Source organism: Arachis duranensis, unplaced genomic scaffold (genome assembly GCF_000817695.3).
Source record: "Arachis duranensis cultivar V14167 unplaced genomic scaffold, aradu.V14167.gnm2.J7QH unplaced_Scaffold_57277, whole genome shotgun sequence".
Taxonomy (NCBI): domain Eukaryota; kingdom Viridiplantae; phylum Streptophyta; class Magnoliopsida; order Fabales; family Fabaceae; genus Arachis; species Arachis duranensis.
Genome location: NW_026264966.1, coordinates 22,296 through 28,597, shown reverse-complemented (window position 1 = coordinate 28,597; position 6,302 = coordinate 22,296).

Sequence of the window (6,302 nt, the reverse complement as noted above, 5' to 3'; positions counted from 1 at the left end):
CTCCAAGAGAAGGTGGTAGAGCACTCTTCTTCGAAATTTATTCCTCCTGGAGATGCACAGCAAAGAGACAATGTCGAGATTAGTTACTGGATGCATGTGTCAAGTCTGGCACTTTAACCAATACATAAGCTCACGGTCAGTAGGACAGACATGAATCATGTGCATTTGTTTGCTATTGTTTGAGTATGCATAATTATTTTTGGTTTGCCTATATAAGTAATTCTGTTTAACTGCTAGTTGTACTACTTGTTCTAATTGTGTTTATTTCTGATTGCCTTGTATTTGGATTGTGTTTGTGATTGATCCTACTGAACTAAGAAATCTTAAGATTGCGGTTAAAGATGATGATGTATTGAAAAAAATTGAGGCTAGAGGTAGTTGATAGAGTTGAGACTTTAGCAAATTTAACCCTATATGGATTAGTTAAGAACCTAGGCTTGTTTTAATTTATATATTTATTATTGGGTATTAGAAATAAAAAATATTCATATTGTTAGCATTTTTCTAACCTTCCTTAATTCTAACCATGATTAGGCCTAAAAGCTCGCCCACCTCATCGAAAATAAATGTAATCTAATCAGTTTTTATCTAATAATACTATACATTAGTATAATCATAAGAGAATTAACTTTAACGAACTAACAATACGCTGTTTAGTTACCACAAAAGTATTTTTATATATAGAATTATCAATCAATTATGTGTGGCTTCTGATGAAAATAATATATTCAACATAGATATTATTTGTTAGGTAAAAAGATAATAGACTGACAAAGAAAATTAATTACAATAGGTTTATTTGACATTATATGAATTTTATGTTTGCAGTTTAATTTATGTATAAATTTTAATTTTTTATCTTAATTTATGTATGAATATATAAATCTTAAAGTATTATTTAATTGTTATAGGAAGGATAAGAGTGGGGAGGGTACTCGCAGAAAAGGGTTAGGGTACAACATTATAGTTGAGTATTAATTTGTATGAAAAAAAAACCATAATAACTTTGGAGATAATTGTCAGGGGGCGGATGGAGTATTCACTCATAAAAAAATAGTTGATCAAATTTAATGAATTAAAAGACAAATAAAGAAACACTCTTTTAGGAGACAATGATTTACTTAACTAAATTAATCTGTGTTTATTATATTTAATGAATTAAAAGAAATAAATTAGAATCACTTTTAATAATTGATTGTTTGATATAAATTATTATAAATTGTATGATATTTAAATATATAATCAAATCAATTAGTTGATATAGTTAATTTATCATAATAAATTGTATTTAATGTGTTAAAAAAATAAATTGCTAAACACTGTCAAAAGTATGTCACGTCAGCTCCATCATTAAGTACACAAAAACTTGATTTTTATATAATAGAATAGATAATAAATATAATAGATGAGAATATAATATGTGATTTATTTTAAGTATAAAATTAGTAATATATAATAGATTTTTTATGAATGTTTATTGCTTGTTTGTTGTTAATTTTTACATTATTTCTTAACAATTTTCGCTTATAAAACTATCAACTATCTAATATTATGGTTTAGTTAATAAGAATGATGACATTAATTTTTTCCTAAGCCTTGTTATTATTTATAATTAGAAAAGAGCTCTAAATAAATTTATTTCGTTAATAAATGTTAATTTTGTTGTAAAATTCTATATTACCTTTAAAAGTTTAGTTAATTGAATCTAATTCCTACATTTTGAAATAAATTTACTCGAGAAAATTAAAATGTAAATCATATTATTAATACAAAATTACTTTATTAATATAATTAGTGGTGCTTACTTGAACAATTAAATTTAATTTCTAATGATATTAAAGTCAACCCATTTTATTGTCTTATGCCTTCAAAAAATTCACAAAATTGACATAAAAATTTAATAATTGAGAAAAAAATTCATTATAATGGATATATTTATTTTAATAAATATTCTTCTATCTAATACTATAAAAAATACATTGGCCATCTTGAATTACTATAGGTTCAATTTTCATCGACGGTGGTAGAATGTCTAGATTGAGATATTTTTCGGTTATAGTATTCATTAAACAAACAATCAATGAAACATTCATCCGCGCCTTCTCATTTTGAGTATATTTATACATAAAAGAAATCTATTCTATTATATAAAAATCGGATTTCTACACTTAATGATGAAGCTGACATGGCATGCTTTTAAGAGTATTTTTTCAATTTATTTCTCTTAATTCTAAAAAGCAAATCAATTATAACAAATTAATGATATCAATTAATTAATTTATATGTTTTTGAGAGTGTTTTTCAATTTATTTCTTTTAATTCTGTAAAGTAAATCAATTATAACTAATTAATAATATCAATTAATTAATTTAGACATTCAAATCTCACAATTTATTACAATTTATATAAATTGATTAATTATAATTAATTAATTTAGTTAATTATATTAATTATTTGATTTGATTAGATTGAAGTAAATATCAAGTTATTTTAGTAAATAATAAATATGATAATAAAATATATGAATTAATTTAATTAGTTTATTTTTTTCAATGTCATCTATTTATATGAGATCATAATATATTTTTTACTCATTTGTTCTCTTCTCTCTCTCTCTCTCTATCTCTCTTGTGTTTAAGGTACAATTTTTATAATTTATTTAATTTTTATTTCTTTTATCACTACTTATATATTTTATTTTTTATATTTTTTAAAGATTTTTGTCTATTTTATTAGTTACTCATTATTAAGTGCATATTTCTTTCTTTCTAGCTTTTAATTAATAAAAGAGATGTGCCTTTTTTACGGAATTTTAAAATAATCTTACTATAATTTTGTTTTGTAATATTCTCTTTTATCATGTGTACTTCATGTGTTTAAGGAGTTGACTTAAAGTTATAATATGATATATAAAATTATAGTATAATTTACAGCATGCTAAAATATTAGGACATTATCATATAAAAATTTTTGAATTTGTCCATTAAATTCAATCATATAGGATCTTGAAAATTATACAATTATGTAATTATTTATTTTTTTCATATAATTATTGTATTGGTCATTTACATTAGTGAGACTATTTTTATTATTAATATTTATAAATATACTATTATCTGTATAATTAATTTAATCATCTTATTCGTTTAAGTTTAATTCTATTAAATTAATTATTCGAAGTGTCATCGCTATTTCTATTTTTATAGATTTTTTTTAATATTATTTAACAATTATAATAACATGATAATAGTTAAAAAAAAGACATAATAAAAAAATTTTAATGTGAAAATAGGGCAAAAATAATAAATTTATTTAATAACTTTTCAGAAAATATATGTTTCTTCTTTATAGATAATTATTGTAATGCATTAAAAACTCTAACAATTATTAAAAATAAATGATCGTTATAAAAACAATGTTAATTTAAATGGTATACAAATAAACCATGGCAAACATAACGTACAACTTAAAAGGGTTACTTATGAAAGAATATAGTTTATAACATTTTTTTACTATTAATTTCAAAAAAAATCTTAATTACTTAACAATTTTACTCTTTTTCTTTTTTTTTTTTGATAAAATTCTACTTGTGATGCTAATTCTTTTAATTATGTAAATGCGGATAATTATATTTTTACTTTTTGATATAATCGATATATTATTAATAATGAATAGTAATTAACCCCTCATATTTTTAATCAAAGCATTTTGACGATAATTTTTATTTATTGATGTTAATGGTTGATTTTTCTTTAAAATTAAATTCATTATAATTTTAGGTTATTTCATAATTAACAATAATACTTAATTAATTTTTTAAAAATAAATGACATTATGATTTTAGGTTATTTCAGAATACATAATTAATGTTCATAATACTAAATTACTCTAAATTTTCTATTTTCTATGGTTAGTAATTAATCCCAAATTGAAAAGATTATGTTGAATTGTTGAATAGTCCAAGTATAATTGAGGCAGTTAATTTAGTTTATTTGTTTATTAATATATTTGATCGAAAACATGAATGATAAATAAGAAGACAAGAAAATAATTAAAAAAATAAAATGTTAGTAATTACTTAAAATAAATAAAAAATAAGTTATAGTGTATTATTTTATTTAAATTATTAATAATTAGAAGAATAGAAAGGTTAGTAATTATTTTTAATAGACATTAAATTCGGTTTTATGATACTAATTTATTTGAATTATTAATAAAATTTTATAATTTTTAAGATTTATATCTATTCAATTTATGTATTTTATTTTATTTTACTTTAATAGAAAATTAAAATGTGTCTTTTTAGCTATTTTTTTAGAAAATACACTGAAATGAGTTATATCAATTATAATTAATTATCTATAATTAAATAATTGATTGTGTTAATTTGTAAGATGAATAACACATAATAAATGGTGTGAAATTAATTACAATAAGTTAAAAATTAATAAATAAAATTTAAACTAGTCACATATATTTTTTAATTGCTCCCTTATTAATACAGTCCAGTAAATAAAATAGGTATTAATCATTGTAGTAAATAAATATTTATTAGTTTTAAATGAATTCATTTAATTTATTTAAAAATATTGAAGGATTCCAATTCTATATGCTACGATCTTATTTTGCTATTAATGTATATATACTCCTATATTTATTCTATGATTCTTATATTCTCAAATAATATTTTCAAATATTTTAGTTTAATTTATTATTTTTAGTCATCAGAATTTATTGTTTTTAGTTATCATTTTTAAACATCAATTTAATTTCTTTAATTTAATAATTTTAACAATATATTTTAATTATATATAATTAGAATATGCTTTCTATCTCTTTTTTCTCTCTATTTTGTGCTTCGGATATAATGTTTGTAATTTCTTTATTTTTATTTTTTCTATCTTAATTTTGCTAAAAAAATTTATAATTTTGTTTTATATCAATTTTTTTATGTATTTTGATTGATAGAATTATTTTATTTAAAGACATTTGAAAATTTTTATAATATTTTTATAAAAGTTGATTAATAGGTTCTTCTTCAATATTTTTTTTCTTGAAATTTGTTTAATGAGATCGTATTTTAATTTTCTCTTTGATCTTTTATATTCATTGATTATATTAATCTTCTATTACAATACATTTTTTATTTATTTCACACATTATTCATTTTACCTTCTTTTACTTCTTTCAATTATTTCTCTTTATTTAATTTTTTATTTTTTATTTTATTTTTACTCCTCATATATAAATTTATTATAATTCATCACATGCATGTTCTTTTTGAATTTAAGTGATTTTTTTGGGTTATATTTTACCATTGATGCTCTATGTTGTTAAGTGTGTTTGTTTTTAATTTTTTAGTTATCTGTAAATATATTTATAAAAATATGATTTCATTTTGTCCCGTATTTACTACCGCGTTTAGTAGATAAATAACAAAATTTAATTTATTGTCTTTTTTCAAAGACAGTAGGTTATTAATTTTTTAGTTATCTGTAAATATATTTATAAAAATATGATTTCATTTTATCCAATATTTACTACAGCATTTAGTAGATACATTTAAAAATTTTCATTTATTGTTACATTGATTGAGTTTGAAGATTTTATTTCTACTTTTATACATTTATTTATATTGTATGAATTATATTTGTGTTAGTGACCATTTATTTTAAGGTACTGAAACAGAGACAGAAAAACTGAAATTCAAGATCATGTTTGTTGGTCAAAAAATTGGTATTAAAATTTTAGTTTATGTTCCCAAAATTTCAGTGTTTCAGTACCTTCAAAAAGTGGAGACTTAGAGGACTGAAATATTTTGGAATGAAAATTGAATTTTAATAATATTTTTTACCTAAAATATCTTTATTTTAATTAATTAATTCCAACTTTACTCTTTGTGCAAATTAAACTAGAGTTCATTCTTATTTCAGTCTCTATCTCTCACTATACAGCAAACACAATACTAAAACTTATTTCAGTCTCAGTCTCTCAGTCTCTATCTCTCAGTCTCAGTCTCTATCTTTCTTCCAAACGCTACCTTAGTGACATCATGATTCATACATTTTAATATTTGTGTAACAAATCTTATAAATTGTTTTTACAAATTATAATTTATTTTTGTTTTATTTGGATATTCAATTTTTAATAATAATTTTTATTTCTTTATAAATATATTATTTCCTATTTTTATTTAAAAAAATTATAAGATAGTAAATATAAATTTTTGAATTTTATCCTTAATATTTAGTTTTAGTTTTATTTTTGATATTTCAATATGTTTCAGTTATATTACTAGATAC